Source organism: Elephantulus edwardii, unplaced genomic scaffold, assembly GCF_000299155.1.
Source record: "Elephantulus edwardii isolate Elephantulus edwardi_28Jun2011 unplaced genomic scaffold, EleEdw1.0 scaffold00050, whole genome shotgun sequence".
NCBI classification, from domain to species: domain Eukaryota; kingdom Metazoa; phylum Chordata; class Mammalia; order Macroscelidea; family Macroscelididae; genus Elephantulus; species Elephantulus edwardii.
The window spans coordinates 17,491,472-17,510,482 of NW_006399800.1; the positions used below are offsets into that span (position 1 = coordinate 17,491,472).

The 19,011-nt window shown below is 38.7% G+C and overlaps 1 pseudogene; it reads right to left on the reverse strand.

Moving 5' to 3' along the window:
* The window catches only part of LOC102863759, a 44,461-nt pseudogene that overhangs the window by 6,972 nt on the left and 18,478 nt on the right, over positions 1–19,011 (reverse strand).

Below are 19,011 nucleotides of genomic sequence, written 5' to 3' on the forward strand. Positions count from 1 at the left end.
CCAAAACTTAGAGGCATCAATTTTCCTACTATCATCCCTAGTAATTACCCAAATTTCTGATGCATAGCAAGTAATTGTGAAGACCATGGCTTAGATCAGGTGCACCTTAGACTTCAGACTGGCATCATTGCTCTTCAGTACTCTGGAAAGGTCTCTGACAGCGGATTTACTTAATGCATTTCATCTTTTTATTTCCTGGATGATAGTATCAAGAGTGTTGATTGTGGAGCCAAGCAAACTGTAACTGTTAACAATCTCATTCTCTTCACCATCTATCATAATGCTGCTAATCAGCACAGTGGTGAGAATTTTCATTTTCTTGATGCTGAGCTTCAATTCATATTGAAGGCTGCAGTCCTTGATCTTCTGCAGCAAATGTCTTAGGTCCTCCTCAGTTTTCAACAAGCAAGATTGTGTCATCTACATAACACAGATTGTTGATCAGTCTCCCTTCAATCCCGATGCCACACTCCTTCTCATAAAGCCCAGACTCTTGGATGATCTGCATATGGATTGAAAAGCTATGGAGACAGAACACATCCCTGGCATACATTCTTCCTGATTTTGAACCATGCAATGTTTCCTTACTCTGATCTCGTGACTGTCTCCAGATACAGGTTTTGCATAAACACAATCAAATGTTCTGTGATTCCCATACTTCTCAGAGTTATTCATAATTTTTGTGATCTACATAAATGACTTTTGCATACTCAATAAAACACAGGTAGACAATTCTCCGGTATTCTTTGCTTATAACCAAGTTCCATCTAACATTAATTATAATATACTTAGTAGCATGGCCTCTTCTAAACCCAGGCTGGACATTTGGCAGTTCTCTGTTGATGTGCTGTTCCAATAATTTTTGGATAATTTTCATAATGATCTTGCTTGTATGTGATACTAATGATATTGTTTACTAATTCCCACACTCTGTCATGTCACTTTTTTTTATTTTTTAATGGAAACAAATATAGATCTCTTCAAGTCAGTTGGCCAAGTGATTGTACTCCCAGTTTCTTAGCCTAACTTGGCAACCATATCCAGGGCATCGTCTGTTCATTGAAATATGTAAATTGGTCTGCCATAAATTCTTGATGCCTTATTTTTGCCAATTCCTTCAAAACAGCTTGAACTTCCTCCTTCATCACCATAAGCTCTTGATCATGCATTGTTTCATGAAATTCTTCTGTATCTGCCGCAATTCTTTTTGGTAGTGTTTCTATATACTCCTTGCATCTTTTTCTAAGGTTTCCTGGATTATTTAATGTTTTGCCAAACCCTTAAGTATTGCAACTTAAAGCTGAATTAGTGCCTCAGTTTAATCCTTTTAAGAAATACTGAGAGGATAATCCAATTAAAATTTAACTATACCAAAGATTAATAGTCTGCCCAAAGCGTCCTTAGGTATTGCAACTCAATGTTTGAATTTGTTCTTCAATACCTTGAGCTTAAGAAATGCTGAGCCCTTTTGATTTTCTGGCACCAGCTTCTTGGACATTTCATTTAGTACTTTACTTTGCCTTCCCTCACTGCCTTCAGAAATCTTCTGTTCAACTCAATATCTTGATTTCTTCCCTTTCCTTTGGCTTCTCGGCACTCTATTTAGAGTTTCTTCTGACATCCATATTGGTCTTTTCTTCCTTCTCTGCCTTTGCATTCTTGATATCCTCTCACAGCTCTTCTGGTCTTCACTCACTAATGTCCAAAGCCTCAAACCTGTTTCTGAGATGGTTTGGAAATTCAGGTGGGATAGATTCAAGGTTAAATTTTGGTTCCTATGAACTTGATTTAATTTTCCTGAGGAGGATCTGAAGCTCTTGCTGCAGAAGATCAAGGATTGCAGCCTTCAATATGGATTGAAGCTCAATGTCAAGAAAAGAAAGATTGTCAACACTGGGCCAATTGGGAGCATCATGATAGGTAGTGAAGCAACTGAGATTGTTGAAGGCTTAAGTTTGCTTGGCTCTATAATCAACACTCCTGATACCAGCACCCAGGAAATTAAAAGATGCATTGCACTGGGAAAGTCTGCTGTTAGAGACTTCTCCAAGATACTGAGGAGCAACAATGCCAGTCTGGAGACTAAGGTGCACCTGATACAGGCCATGGTCTTTGCCATTATTTGCTATGCTCCAGAGAGTTGGACAATGACTAGGGATGATTAAAGAAGAGTTGATGCCTTTGAGCTGTGGTGCTGGAGAAAAGTATTGAATATACCATGGACTCCTAGGAGAACAAACAAGTTCAGCCTGGAGAGGGTGAAGCCACGCTGTTACTTGGAGGCAAGGATTCTGACATACTTTGGACATGTTGCAAAGATGGACCAGTCTTTGGAGAGGGATGTCTTGCTTAGGTGGGTGGATGGACAGTGCAGGAGAGGAAGGCCCTCTGTGAGACGGATTGATTCCATCACTGGGGTAATGGGGATAAGCGTGTCGGAGACAATAAGATTGGCAAGGAATAGAGGAGGGTTTAGGGCTGTTGTGCATAGGGTTGCTATGAGTTGCAGGCAACTTGATCCCAGATAACTACAACAATGATAACAAAGTCAAAAGTCATTAGATAAGTAATCTGACAGTTAGTGAACTACATAATCATTAGTCATGATTCTCAGCAACTTGTCCTTTGTCTTCAGGTGCTGTGTTTTTTGTTTTTTTTTTAAATCAGGAGGGCATTGAGGTCTCTATATAGAATGTAGAACTTTTCTACTTAGGCTTATATATTTTGTGTCTGTTTCAGGAGGGTTAATTCCTTTAGAAAGGCATCAGGTTTGGTCTCTTAGGTCAGCAAATATAGGAAGACTTTTAACAAGATGAATTCACACAGTGGTTTTTGCAACAATAGGTTTAAATACAGTAAAGTTTTAAGAGTAGTATGGAATAATACAGGGTTTCATTTTGTTACATGTTGTGAATAAATTCTGACTCTACAGCACTTAGTAATAGCTCTTTCCTTGTTTCTTTGTCTTGACAAATTCTCTTTAGAAGAATGGCAAAATGTAGATTTCTCTTCATCTTTTGCAGAATGACTGAGGTTACAGATATTTGTCTTTTCTTGTGGATTTCAGGTATCTCTAAACTCTTTAGTACTCTGTCTAGTACATGCTTTTAATAAGTGCCGGTTTACTTCCCTTCATGCTTCTGAAGCAGAAAGAGAAAACTACTTCCACGGGATGGGATTGTTGTTGTTGTGTACCACTGAATCAGAACTGACCCATAGCTGACTCTCTGGTAGGTTTTAAAATGTGGTTAATCACACAGGAGGAGATTCCTCATCTTTCTCCTGAGGAGCAGCAGGTGAGATTTGAACCACATGCCTTCAGAATTGCAGTGTAGCTTCTTGCCACTAGGCCACCCATGCTCCCTAATCTTTGGGATTAGAGAATGACATTGTTGTTATTATTATTGACCTGGGAACAACTGAATGTTGGTGTTTGTTTTGCAAAGATTTACAGCTTTCAGAATCCCTTACTGTTTTCTGCAGAGGATTGGTTGGACCATCATATACCACTAATGGTAATCTTCCTTTTCTCCACAGGACCTGAAGACATTCAAGGACAGGGAAACAATGCTTATAGTAAATATGCTTCAAAAGAAGACATTTGACAGTAAATCGTTGTTTGTTGTTATCTGCTGTCAAGTTGCCTGAGACTCATACTGAGCCTATATCACATAGCTCTGAAGGCTACACTGTCCTGAGCCAGTCTCACTGACTCTAATACATTTACCCCCATTGCCCTATTTACTGAATAAATTCATGTCATTCGGGGTCTACATCTCCTGTTCTGCCCCTCCACCTTCCGAGCATGATGTCCTTCTCCAAGGATTGGTCCCTCACGGCCACATGTCTAAAGTATGTGAGACGGAGTTTCAAAATCCTAGCCTCCAAGGAGAAACTTGGTTTCATACTCTCCAAGAGAGACCTTTTTGTTTTCTTGGTGGTCCATGGTGTGTTCAAGATTTTTCCCCCCAGCACTACAACTCAAAGGCATCAATTCTTCTGCATCCTTCATCATTATTCAGCTCTCTGATACATAGTAAGTAATTGTGAAGATCATGACCGGGATCAGGTGCACCTGTCTCTAGACTGAACTGACATCATTACTTCTCAGTACTCTGGAAAGGCTCCTGTCAGCAGATTTATTTAATGAAATTTGCCTTTTCATTTCCTGACTGCTGATGTTAAGAGTGTGGACTGTGGAGCTGAGCAAGCTGTAACTGTTAACAACCTCAATATCTTCTCCATTCATCATGGTTCTGCCAATTATTGAAATGAAAAAAAAAAAAGAATAGTGTGAAACAATGTGTACAAACTTTGTAAACAAACTAAAAAATTATGTGAAACAGAATGTACATGAATAATTGTATGAAACATAATGTAGAAAGATAATATAAAACACGTTATATATGAATGAAACAGAATGAAAAAATTATTATATGAAAACCAATAAAATATGAAAAATGAAATACAAAAGTCATAAAGAACTCAACTACCAACAGTCTTTAACTAAAATCTCGTCAAGTTTTCTATTAATTCAGATGCTATTTTGACTCTCCCTGAATACGATCAGATTACTTGACATCCCTCTTAGACCACACAATGAAGGCCTGTTCATTTCTTGGGGGGGGGGATGTTTTTTGTTGATTCATGGAAGGTTTGTATTTGTGTATGTTTGCTGTTGTCGTTGTTGTTATGTGTCATCAAGTCACCTGGGACTCTGAGTGACCCTGTGTACAACAGCTCTAAAACCTGTTTTATCTTGTGCCAATCCTATTGTCTCTGACACACCTACCACCATCACGCTAGTCACCGAGTTAATCCATCCCATCGAGTTTCTTCCTCCCAAGCATTATGTCTCTCTCCAAGGACTGGTTCCTCTTTCAACATGTCCAAAATATGTCAGACAAGGCTTCAGAATCTTGGCCTCCAAGGAGCAACCTGGCTTCACTCTCTCCAGGACAAACTTCTCCAGCATCACAGATGGATGTATGTTTGTGTATATTTTCTTCTCAATTTTTTTCTCCCTATATACTGTGATTCAGACAAAAATCTTGAGATGTCTTCAAATTCTCCAAAACATCTATTCAAAGAAGAAACAATGGATAAGCAATAAGGAGTCCATAGCATGTTTTTAAAAAAATCATATTTGAGACTTTTCTTGGTCTAATCTTTAGAGTTATGGGAAATTTTCAGTGTATTTTAGTACATACTAAATTTCATATATAGTTTTTGGTGGCCTGCTTCATAGGGAATTTAACTGCTAATGCAAATGGGTTGTAAGGCTAACCTAAATGTAGTAGCTCTTTGAAGGTTCCAATCAATTAGCAACTCAGCAGGAGAAAGTTGAGCAGTTTCCTCTTGTGCCATTTATAGCACCCCAAACCCTGCTGTATGGTCAGCCATGCATCAGTTCTGACTCAACATCAATATGTGAGTTGTTTGTCCTTTAAAAATGGGATATATAATTTTATTAATAATTTTATTTGTATGAGATTTTGTTTTAGGGGTCAGGGAGAGACTACGCTTTGACAGAATTCAGGTGGAATAAGATAATGGCACATACAAGAATGGTGATGATTGAAATGGAAAGAAATGGACAAACTTGGTATTTTAAGAATATAAGAGTAGCAGATGTTATTGATGGATTAGAGGTAATAAATGGAGGAGAAGGAGTTCTCAAGGACAATAGTCATATTTCTGGCTTCGTAACTATATAGACTGTGTGCATGTGAATACACAAACTAATCAAGGAGTCAGGAAGACAAATGCTTTACAATTACTGTGAACTATAGGTGTCAAATGGGTCTTGGTTGAAAGCAGAGAACAACAGGATATCTATTTGTGCTTTATTGACTATGCAAAGGCAGTTGACTATGTGGATAATAACAAATTATGGCTGACATACAAAAGTATAAAAATCCTAGAACACTTAGTTGTGCTTATGCAAAAACTATACCTAGACTTAGAAGATATTGTCTAAACAGACATAAATTGCGTGGTTTAAAATGAAGAAAGGTATGTGTCATGATTGTAACCATTCTCCATACCTATTCAATCACTATGCTCAGTAATTACTCAATTATTGTGCAGATAGCACAATCTTGTTTGCTAAAAGTGAAGAGGACTTGAAATGCTTGTTGCAAGGGATCAAAGACTATAGCTTTCAACATGAATTGTATCTTGAAATTAAGAAAACAAACATCCTCACTGCCAGGCAAATACACAACAAACATCCTCACTGCCAGGCAAATACAGAATATCATGACAGATGGAGAAAAGATAGAAATCGTCAATGAGCTCATCTTGCTTGGATCCACAGTAAACACCCTTGATATGAGAAGTCAAGAAATCAAAAGATGTATTGCACTGGGGAAACCTACTTTTAGGGATCTCCCCAAAGTTCTGAAGAGCAAAGATGTCAGTTTGAAGACTAGAATGCGTCTGAATCAAACCATGATTTTTCAGTCACTTGCTATGTACCTGAAAGTTGGACAATGAGTAAAGGTGACAGAAGATTTGATATCTTTGAGTTGTGGTGCTGGAAAAGAGTGCTAAATAGTGCAAGGAATGACAAAAGTTCAAACAAATGTGTCTTGGAAATTGTGCATTCAGGGTATTATTTGGAGGCAAGAATGTGAAACTTCACCTGACCTCTTTTGGGTAGATTGATAGGAGAACTCCTTAGAAAAGGATGTCTTGCTCTGAAAAATGGAGAGTCAGAGAAGGAAAGGAAGAACCTTGAAGAGATAGATTAAAATAGTGTTAGTAAAAATGGGCTCGAGGGTGTCAGAGGTGATAGAGCTGGCACAAGATAGGGCAAGGTTCAGATCTACTGTCAACTCAACAACAACAATAATCATTCTTTATTATTATTATTAATTTTAACAAAAGTTTACAGAGACTTTGGACTTCCATTCATTCATTGTTGCACTTTTCTCCCTGCCCACCCCACCCTTCCACTACACACTTGTCTTTGAAAAGTAAATGAAAAATTCTTTCATTGCTTTACAATCATTCCCCCCAGGTCCACTCCACTATGCAGTCTTCACTCTGGACTCCTTTTATGACAAAAATACCTGATCACATATCTCTAGCGATTCTAAAAAGTTTCTTCATCGTTTTTATTTATGTGTAATAAAAATCAATTGTTCTTTTGTGTATGAAACATATATGCTTAGTGTGAAATTCAATAGGATCCTAACAACAGATTGATAGTTTACTAATGATGTTGAGATTTCAAATAATTGAATTTTTTATTTTTCTTTATATATTATATATTTCCACAATTTCTATATTGCATATGAATTAGTTCTAATATCAGAAATACAGTAAAATACATAACTTTTTTCAAAGAAAGTAACTTTCCTATTTGCCTTCATTCTCGATTAATTATGGCATATTTACATATGTCCAATATTTCAGAGCTACTGGGAAATGTATTAAAGATGTGATCCTTAAATATTAGTTGTTTATTTCATAGTTTTATTGTTTGTTGTTGTTGTTTTTATGTAGTGTAGAGTCATCTGTGACTTATAGCAATCCTATGGATAACAACTCTGAACCCTACCCTATCCTGAGCGAGTCTCACTGACTCCAACACACCTAACCCCATCTTCCAAGTTTAGCATAAATCTGGTGACTCAAACAGATCATTTTATGTGCAACTAAGATCTGAATGTGGATGAAAAGTAAAACAATATGCAATCTTTTGTGGTTGGCTTCTTTAAACTACATGATATTTTCAAGGTTCATCCATAGTAATACACTTTTGTGAGAGAAACAAACTTTGTTTAGTGAGAATATTTGAAATCTTTAAACTACAAAATCCAAAATCTCCTCTTGAATATTTGTGATACAATTTTTGGCAGGTTGACTCTTTACAGTGTATCTGTAAAGACTCTTAAACCTAAATAAACTTCATTTCAGCACATTGTCATTGACTACCTTCATAGAAAGCTTAGTTACTAGAAAATGAACACCTTCACTATTTTGAAAATATTCTCTACAATAATAACTTATATTCACTAAAACTATTTTTTCTGTATTTGCTACTTTTTCCAGGACCATTTTTTTCCATGAAATTTTATTTTTGCAATATTTAACCCATTTGGAAAGGTTTCAGTGATAGAGTGGAAGGGATATTGTGTCCAAGTTTTCTATATACTCTGTTACTTTTGTGAACATTTGAGTTTGACAACTTTGAAGATATTTACTTTTACTTTTAATTAGTATCATCCACATTTTGCCGAAAAATGGCAAATGTAGATTTTTGCTAGAAACTACAAATGTAGGAGTCAAAATGTGAAAGTATTCTGAAACAAAAATCTCCAGTGCCTCAAAAAAAATTTTAAAAAAACAACTTTAAGAAAAGATAATTTTGTATTAAAAAAATGAGTGAGTGCATTCTGAGTGAGAGTTAGAAGTCATCTAAATATTTGTTTCAGAGATTAGAAGTGTTTCCAGCAATTGGTAGCAGTCTCTCCTGTGTAATTCTCCATAAATGGGATAGAATGAACCTTTCAGATACAGAGTGCCAGACATTAAAAATGACTTCCACCTGTTGGATCTTATTTTTACTCAAATTGCAATCATTTTACTATCATAGCAATGGCCACAGATGTGATGAGAGCGAATCTCTTCATCTTTCTGTGTCATAGTGTAGTTTCCCCTATAATTAGTTCCACCATCAGCCAGTACCCTTCTTATACTGTCTTGGTGGTATTTTTCAGTGTCAATTTAAAAAACAAATGTCTCCTCCCTTCCGCATTTTTTCAGTTTGTAAAATGGTGCAACTATTTCCTGATGTCTGACAAAATTGCCTTTGTTTAAAAGGCAGACTCTTAATGAGGCAGCTGGTTCAGTCTCCCCTGCAATCAGGGCGTGAGGAAAGTTTGCTGACAAAATAAGGTTTGACTTGATGGTTAATTCTTTCAAGGATGTTACAGTAGTGCAATAATGGGGACCATCCACCGCATTAATGAGTCAAGCATAGCAGGCCAGATTTTCCAGGCTTTCAATATTATTAGATCCATTTCCAGTTGAACATTTGCTTTAAGGATGTGGCTTATCTAATTTCCTTAAAAAGCTGTCATTTGCAGTGACAATGGTGGCATCTTCTTCCTCTGTCTCTTACTCTAAATGACTCTGCATCCAGATGTTAAATTCTGAAAGGTAGCTGCTTCAAGCAACCAAAGAAGCAGACTCTTATACTCAAAGAGAAATGGGAAGAATAGCTGGAGGGGCGCCAAGCACGTGTTTCTTTTTTACATCACATTTGACTTGAAAGCAGGACATAATGAAAAAGAAAGTTGTATAGAAGCAATTATTAAAGATAAACATTTTTACGTTACATGCTAATGATCACCAGAATTTTCTATGTGATAGACTGACCAACTGTTTTCAGTTATGAAGAATGACTTGAACAACTGATTTTTTTTTCACCAGTGACCACTTTACTACCTGTACCACAGGCACACTTATGGAGCCACTTTGGTGACAAAAGTAGATACACTGCATGCAGTTTTCACTAAGAAGTGTCTGCCATTACCAAATGTCTAACCTAACAGTAACAAAGAAAATGTCGAGTCCTCAGGGAAACACCATGACTTGAAGAGGCCAATTAGTCACTTGGCAAGTTCATCACAAGTGAATCTTTTTAATTCCTGTCTTGGTACTAGCAGCCAGGAAATCAAAAGATGAATTACATTTGGTAAGTCTGCTGTCAGGGAAATCTTCAGAGTACTGAAGAGCAATGATGTCAAGTTTGGAGACTAAGGTGCTCCTGACCTAGGCCATGGTCTTTGCAATTACATGCTATGCATCAGGAAGTTGGACAATGACTAGGGATGACAGAAGGAAAATTGCTTCCTTTAAGTTGTGGTGCAGGAGAAGAATATTGAATATTTCATGGGCTGCCAGGAGAATAAACAGGCTCATCCTAGAAAGGTGGAATCCTTGGAGGCAAAGATTCTGAAGCACTGTCTGACATACTTTGGGCATGTTGCAACGAGGGACCAGTCCTTGGAGAGGAACATTCTGCTTAGGAGGGTGGAGGGAGAGCAAAAGAGAGGAAGACATATGGTGAAATGGATTGCTTCAGTGACTGGGGTAATGTGGGTAAGTGTGTCAAAGAAAAGAAGGATGGCTCAGGATAGGGCAGGGTTCTGGGTTGTTGTATATGGGGTCACTATGAGTCACAGGTGAATAAACGGCACATAACAACAGAGTCGGGAATTCATTTTAACTAAATTGACCCATATTCTGTATATGAACTTGTCTTATCCACAGGGTCTACATAAGTACAGATTTTTGATTCATAATGCAGATTACTGTATAACATTCTAAGGATACAACTTTATAGCAAAGGAAGTGTAGCAACAGACTCATGACTATAGAAGTTACTGACTGTCTCATATACATCAACCCTGATAAGCTTCTAATCTGATAGAATGACCATATGATCTTTTGAAATCACAGCTGAGGTGCTATATTTATTATGATACTCTATGAGAATGAATGTTATCTACTGTTGTTATGTACCATTGAGTTGCCTGCAACTCATAGTGTCCCTATATACAACAGCTCTGAAGTCTGCCCTGTCTTGAGCCAGTCTCACTGGCTCCGATACACTAACCCTCATTGCCCCAGTTACTGTATCAATCCATCTATTCGGGGTCTTTGTCTCCTACGATATTGCTCCAGCCTTCTGAATATTACGATGTTCTTCCCCAAGGACCAGTACCTCCTGGCCACATGCCCAGAGTATCTATTAGGATTCTCTAACTCAACTACCATTATAAGTTGCATGTTCCTACTGACATAATCCATGGAAAGTTGCACCATCACCTTAAAGGTCAAGTGTCTTCTGTGGTTCAGATTCACTAATTTCTGTAATTAATAACGATGGACAGTCTCTTCCCATTAGAATTTAAAGCCTTGGAAACCTGACATACAATTTATATGAGTCACAACTAATTCAATAGCATGACTGAGTGAGTGAGTGAGTGAGAGAGAGAGTAAGTGAGCCAGTGAGTGAGTGAGTGGGTGGATGAGTGAGTCACCTAATATGGGAAGATTTTAGAATTTTAGAAGCAGGAATTGGATCCACTTCCTAAACAACATTCTTCCAGAAACTCTATAAACTTTGATAAATGTTGATAGTTGCAGAGGGGCTACGGGATTTTTGTTCATAGAGTCGCTATGAGTCATGCTCGACTCAAAGGCAATCAACAACAATAATATGGGAAAGTTACTGGGTAGGAACAGAAAAGTAGATTTAGAAGTCTTGCTTATTATTTTTCTAGACTTTGTCACTATTTATCTTTCTTTCTTTCTTTTCTTTTCTTTTTTTTAATGTGTGTACCATCAAATTGGATCTGACAGGTACAGGAGGCGATTGTTCCTCCTTCTTCAGCAGAGCATCTGGTGGATTTGAACAGTGCACCTCTGGGATTGCAGTGCAGTTTCCTGCCACTAGGCCACCAGAGCTCACCTTATCTCTATTTCTTAAAGAAAAGATTTATTAGTTAGATCTGGTTACTCATCTTCTAGACTTATAATTTGATCCCTTGCAACTCTATGAGTAAATTTTTCATTTTCTTACTGGTTGTTGGCCAGAGGTTACTCTATATTCATAGAAGCCACTCTTGAGTCCTTGTCATGTGTCTTAACATCCCCTATACAGTTGTATACTTCAAATCTCTATGTTTAAATGAGTATTTTTGTACTCATAGTCTCATGTTTCAAAACTCTTTGTTTAAAAGAGTACTTTTATATTCTATAGTATATATTTTCTATATTCTTAAACTTTTAAGGGATATCGTGAGTGGAAGAGAATCACATTTGTTCCCATTTCAAAGAAAGGTGATTGATCCAACAGAAGGTGAAAATTATTTAACAATATCATTAATATTATGTCAAGAAGACAAAGATTCTCACCACTGGACCAATTGGCAGCATCAGGATGGATGGTGAAGAGACTGAGATTGTTCACAGCTTCAGTTTGCTCGGCTCCACAGTCAACACTCTTGGCACCAGCAGTCAGGAAATCAAAAAGCGTATCGCGATGGGAAAGTCTGCTGTTAGGGACCTCTCTAAAGTACTCAGGAACAACGGTGTCTCTCTGGAGACTAAGGTGTGCCTGATACAGGCCATGGTCTTTACAATTGCTTGTTATGCATCAGAGAGTTGGACAATGACTAGGGAGGACAGAAGGAGAGTTGATGCCTTTGAGCTGTGGTGCCGGAGAAGAGTACTGAATGTACCATGGACTGCTAGGAAAACAAACAGATTCATCTTGGAGAGGATTAAACCAAGCTACTCCCTGGAGGCAAGGATTCTGGGGCTTTGTCTGACATACTTTGGACATGTTGCCAGGAGGGACGGGTCCTTGGAGAGGGACATCATGCTTGGGAGGGTGGAGGGACGGCGCAGGAGGGGAAGACCCTCTATGAGATGGATTGATTCGGCGACTGGGGTAATCAGGATGGGTGTGTCAGAGGCAGTGCGGTTGGCGCAGGATAAAGCAGGGTTTAGGGCTGTTGTGCATAGGGTTACTATGAGTCGCAAACGACTCGACAGCACATAACAACAACAACATTAATATTATACTTCTATAATTTGTTCTGCTAAGATTAGTAGACCGTACATAGATAGGGAACTACAAGAAGTTCAAGTAGGATTTAGAAGACACCGTAGGAGTATCCTTGCTCATGTTAGATGGAACATGGCTAAAAGTAAAGAATACCAGATTAATTCCTATTTGTGCTTCCATACAAAGACATTTGACTATGTGGATCATAACAAGTTATGGCTGACTTTAAGCAGAATGGGTGTGTAAAGCGCTTCTTTGTGCTCATGAAAAACCTATACCTGGACCAGAAGACTGCTGTGTGAGCAAAGCAAGAGAACACTACATATTTTAAAATTAAGAAGGGAGTGCATTAGGGTTGTGTTCTTTCTCTATATCCATTAAAACTGTATGTGTAGCAAATGATTTCAGAAGCTAGACTCTATAAGGAGGAATGTAGCATCAGGATCAGAGGGAGACTCAGCAATAACCCGCATTATGCAGAGAATACCAGAAGAATGTCTATCTGTGCTTCATTGACTATGCAAAGGCTTTTGACTGTGTGGATCACAATAAGCTATGGGTGACTCTGAGAAGAATGAGAATCCCAGAACATTTGATTGTGCTTATGTGAAACCTGTACTTGTCCAAGAGGCAGTCGTCAGAACAAAGCAAGGAGGCACTACACGGTTCAAAATTAAAAAGGGGGTCCATCAGGGATGTAGTCTGTTTCCATACCTTTTTCATCTGTATGCAGAACAGATCATCCAAGATCCTGGGTTGTACAAGGAGGAATGTGGCGTTAGGATTGGTGGAAGAGTCATCAACAACCTGTGTTATGCAGATGACACAACCCTGCTTGTAGAAACAGAGGAGGACCTGAAGCGCCTGCTGCAGAGGGTCAAGTACTGCAGCCTCCTATATGGATTGAAGCTCAACATCAAGAAAACAAAGATTCTCACCACTGGGCCAATTGGCAGCATCAGTATGGACGGTAAAGAGCTTGAGATAGTTAACAGTTTTAGTTTACTTGGCTCCACAGCCTTGCTCTTGGTAACAGCAGCCAGGAAATCAGGAGAAAAATTGCATTGGGAAAGTCGACTGTCAGGGACCTCTCAAGAATACTGAAGAGCAACGACATCAGGATGGAGACTAAGGTCCCCTGATCCAGGCTATGGTCTTTGCAATTCCATGCTATGCATCAGAGAGTTGGACAGTAGGGATGATGGAAAGATAATTGATGCCTTTGAGTTGTGGTGCTGGAGAAGAGTGTTGAATATACATGGACTGCTGGGGGAACAAACAGTTTTGTCCTGGAGAGGGTGAAGCCAGAATGTTCCCTGGAGTCAAGGATTCTGAAGATTTGTCTGACATATTTTGGGCATGTTGCAAGGAGTGACTGGTCCTTGGAGAGGGACATCCTGTTTGGGAGAGTGGAGGGATGGCGCAGGAGAGGAAGACCCTCGATGAGATGGATAGATTCTGTGAGTGGAGTGGTGGGAATGAATATGTTTGAGACAGTGAGGTTGGCACAGGGTAAAAGGGTGTTTAGGGCTGTTCTACATAGGGTCACTATGAGTCGCAAATGACTCGACAGCTCATAACAACAACAACCACAACATATATAATTTTACAGAGAAAGAGAAGCAATAGAAGATGACAATTTTCCATAGCAATATGAGCTAATAAAAACTCACATACGGAAAGATCATTCTTTTTCTTTTTTAAATTTTTTTTAGAAACATATGATTAGGTATTATTTGCATGACAACAGTCCTGAATAACAGGTGCATAGCAAAGTGGACTGGGGTGGAGGGGAGGGAGGAAAATGTGTAACAATGAATCAATGGAAATCCAAGTTCTTGGTAAACTTTCATTAAAATATTGTTTTTCAAAGTCATGACACCACATATTGCATACAAGCAAAATATTACTGAAGCTCCTTAGCAAATACTGAAGAGAATATCTAGAAAGAGAACTTTTGGAAATTCAGGCTAGATTTAGAAGAGGCTGTGGCACCAAGGATATCACTGCTGATGTCAGAATGGCTGAAATTAAAGAAGACCAGAAGAATATCTCTGTGTACTTTATTGACCATGCAAAGGCATTTGATTGTGTGAATCATAACAGATTATAGCTAACATTGAGTAGAATGGGAGTCCAATAATATTTAATTGTGCTTGTGCAAAATCTGTACCTAGATCAAGAGACAATTGTGTGCCTTCAACTCATCTGTGACTCATAGTGACACTATCTACAATAGTTCTGAACTCTCTCCTATCCTGAGCCAATCTCACTGACTCTGACACACTTAACTCTATTTCCCCAGTTACCATGTCAATCCATCCCATCTGAGGTTTTCCTCTCCTGTGCTTTTCCTCCACATTCCCAAAGACAATGTACTTCTCCACAGACTTGTCCTTCCTGGCCATGTGCCCAAAGTATGTGAAACAGAACTTCAAAATCCTAGCCTCCAAGAAGAAACTTGGTTTCACCCTCTGTAAGACAGAACAATTTGTTCCCCTGGTAGTACATAACTCACCACAACTCAAAGGCATTTTTTTTCTTTTTTCTTCTGTCATCTTTAGTCATTGTCCAGCTCTCTGATGTATTGCAAGTAATTGCAAAGACCATGGTATGGATCATATGAACCTTAGTCTCTAGCCTGACATCACTGTTTTTTTAGCACTTTGGACTGGTCCCTGACAGCAGACTTCCCCAATACAATATGTCTTTTGAGTTCCTGACTGTTGGTGCCAATTGAGCAAATTGAAATTGTTATCAACTTCTATCTCTTCTCCATCCATAATGATGCTGCCAATTGGCCCAGGGGTAAGAATTTTTTTACTTCTTGATGTTGAGGTTCAATCCACATTGAACACTATAGTCCTTGGCCTTCTGCAGCAAATGCTTCAGGTCTTCCTCAGTTTCGGCAAGCAAGGTTATATCATCAGCATAATATGGGTTGTTGAGGAGTCTTCTTCCAATCTTGATACCAACTCCCTCTCTTAAAGTCCAACCTCCCAAATGATCTGTTCTGCATCATATTTAAAAGTTAGGGAGACAGGGTGCATCCCTGACACACTTTCCTAATTTCAAACCATTCAGTATTTCCTTGCCTTGTGGTGCAAGTAAAGATAATCACATGACCACAATCAAGTATTTTGGGATTCCCATTCTGCAATGTTCCTATTATTAAACAATGTTTGTCACTGTCTTTCTTGATTTCAACTAATTTCTAATTTTGGCTCTATTACTACTCTACTGTAACTCTCTTCATTCCTCTATTGTTCATAAGGTTTTAAAAGGCCTGTTATTTAAGAAGTGGATGGCCAGTCCTATTTTCTAGTCTTTCTTAGTCTGGGAGTTCCGGTGGTCTTGTGACAAGAAGCTGCATTGCAATCCCTAAAACACGTGGTTCGAATACACCAGCTGTTTCACAGGAGAAGATGGGCAATCTCCTCCCATGTGATTAGGTGCTTCTGAAAACCCATGGGACAGTCAACTATGGATTGATTATGACTTGACAGTACACAACAACTACTAAAATCTATCCATAATGAGTAACCCTTAATAAGTTGTTGTTGTTGTTGTTTTTGTTATGTGCCATCGAGTCATTTGCAACGCATAGCGACCCTATGTACAAGAGCTCTAAACACCATTCTATCCTGTGTCAACCTAGCCATCTCAAACACACTTATTACTACCACTCCAGTCACGGAATCGATCCATCTCATCGAGGGTCTTCCTCGCCTGTGCCGTCCCTCCACTTTACCAAACATGATGTTCCTCTCCTAGGACCAGTCCCTCCTTGCAACATGCACAAAGTAAGTCAGATGAAGCTTCAGAATCCTTGACTCCAAGGAACATTCCGGCTTCACCTTCTCCAAGACAAAACTGTTTGTTCTCCTAGCAGTCATGGTATATTCAAAACTTTTCTCTAGCACTACAGCTCAAAGGCATCAATTCTCTTCCTATCATCCCTATTCATGGTCCAACTCTCTGATGCATAGCTCGTAATTGCAAAGACTATAGCCTGGATCAAGCACACCATAGTCTCCAGCCTGACATCGTTGCCCTTCAGTACTCTTGAGAGGTCCCTGTCAGTTGACTTTCCCAATGCAATTCGTTTCTTGATTTCCTGGCTGCTGTTACCAAGAGTCTTAATTGTGGATCCAAGTAAACCAAAACTGTTAACTATCTCAACCTCTTCACCATCCATACTGATGCTGCCAATTGGTCCAGTGGTGAGAATCTTTGTTTTCTTGATGTCGAGCTTCAATCCATATAGGAGGCTGCAGTCCTTGACCTTCTGCAGCAAGCGCTTCAGGTCCTCCTCAGTTTCAGCAAACAGGGTTGTGTCATCTGTGTAACGCAGATTGTTGATGACTCTTCCACCAATCCTGATGCCACATTCCTCTTCATACAGCCCAGCATCTCGGATGATCTGTTTCTGCATTCAGATTGAAAAGTTATAGAGACAGAATACATCCCTGATGGAGCCCCTTCTTGATTTTGAACCATATAGTGTCTCCTTGCTCTGTTCTGACGACTGCCTCTTGGTCCAAGTACAGGTTTCACATTAGCACAATCAAATTTTCTGGCATTCTCATTCTTCTCAGAGTCAGCCATAGCTTGTTGTGATCCACACAGTCAAAAGCCTTTGCATAGTCAATGAAGCACAGATAGACATTCTTCTGATATTCTTCGCTTTTGCCAAGATCCATCTAACATTAGCTATAATATCCCTAGTACCATGACCTCTTCTAAATCCAGCCTGTACATCTGGCAGTTCTCTGTTGACATATTGTTCCAAATATTTTTTTTATAATTTTCAGCAGAATCTCGCTTGCATGTGATATTAATGATATTGTTCGATAATTTCTGCACTCTTTTGGGTCACCTTTCTTTGGAAAGGGAACAAATATGGATCTTTTCCAGTTAGTGGGCCAGCTGGCTGTTCCTCAGATTTCCCTTAATAAGAGCAAGACAATTTACCTTCCAGAATCCAACTGCTACAGACAAGAAGCTCCATACAAGAGAATTTCAGACAGAACTGAACTGACTTTTAATCACAAAGATCCACCCACCAGATCTTGATTGGTTTAAAAAGAGGCTTGCATTCCACAACTAATTGCTATTTAAATAAAAATAACATACTTTGTCCTATGAGGTCATTTTGAGTCAGAATTGGCTCAGTGCCAACTGTGTTTGAGTTACTATAATGTGGATCCTATCACCAGTTTTGTGGTCTGACAAGAGCTTCAGTAATCACTGAGACAAGAACATCTCCACGTCTGTGATTATTGAGATTCCTGGAGATTCTGAGGTGGAGTTTGGATGTTTAGAGCAACCCATAGCATTCCAGCTACTCGCAAAACTCAGAAGCATCACCGACCTAAAGGTAAAGTTTAATATTCCAGATTCCGGAGTATTGAAAATGATAATTGTTGAGAGCCCAGAACAGGATCTGACACTAAAAGATACATTATATCTTGGAACGAATCAGAGATTTTTAGTGTAAGAAATGAAGAGGTCCAATTTACCTCATTTTATTCTTTCTCATTTCCAGCTTTTCCTTTGGAGATGAGGATTTTGAGCTGAATTGTATCAGTAACTCACCAGAGACATCTCTGAAAAGAGGTAGGACACAACTGCTGGGAAGGAGATCAGGCTGAAAGCCATACACACTAAGAATCTGTCTATAAATGCTTTCATAACCTAAAGGAGACAATACGGGGACAATTATCTTTCATTCACAATGATCCAGGATAACTTGCTCCTCTTGTGTGTGGTTGCAACCTCCTGTGATTATGTCTCTTCAAAACAGACTGAAAAAGCATTCGGCTTCACCAAGATGAGTCATTGTTAGAAAAGCTGACTGGTCTGGAATTTTGGCTTCTAGTTTCACTATCATTTGTGCTGAGAGAATGAAAATAAGCAAATGTATATTTATCTTTTCTCAGAGAGCTGCTCTTCTCTCCCTTGTTCAGGGATCAAAATATTTCTTAAAACTAGAGTATGCTAATAAGCAGACCTTAAACAATGTTCCCTAATTTGTAAAGAATTGTTATGGAAATGGATCTGCTCTATAAAATTATGATCAGATCAACACTGATCTCAACTAATACTCACATAAAATGATAATGTGTTATTTTCCCGAATAAGCATTCAATATATTTTAATTTAAGCTTTCTGATTTTACATCTAGATCTTACACACACAGAATTTGAAATATACTTTACCTTTACCTTCTTTTAAACCAAATCCAAAGCAACCAAAATATGACTTTGAGTCTATCCCACCTGGATTTCGGAATCATCTCAGGAACAGGTTTGAGGCCTTGAACACTAACAAGCGAAGACCAGACAAGTTGTGGGAGGATATCAAGGGTATCATCCAGGAAGAGTGCAAACGGTCATTGCAAACACAGTAGAGGAAGA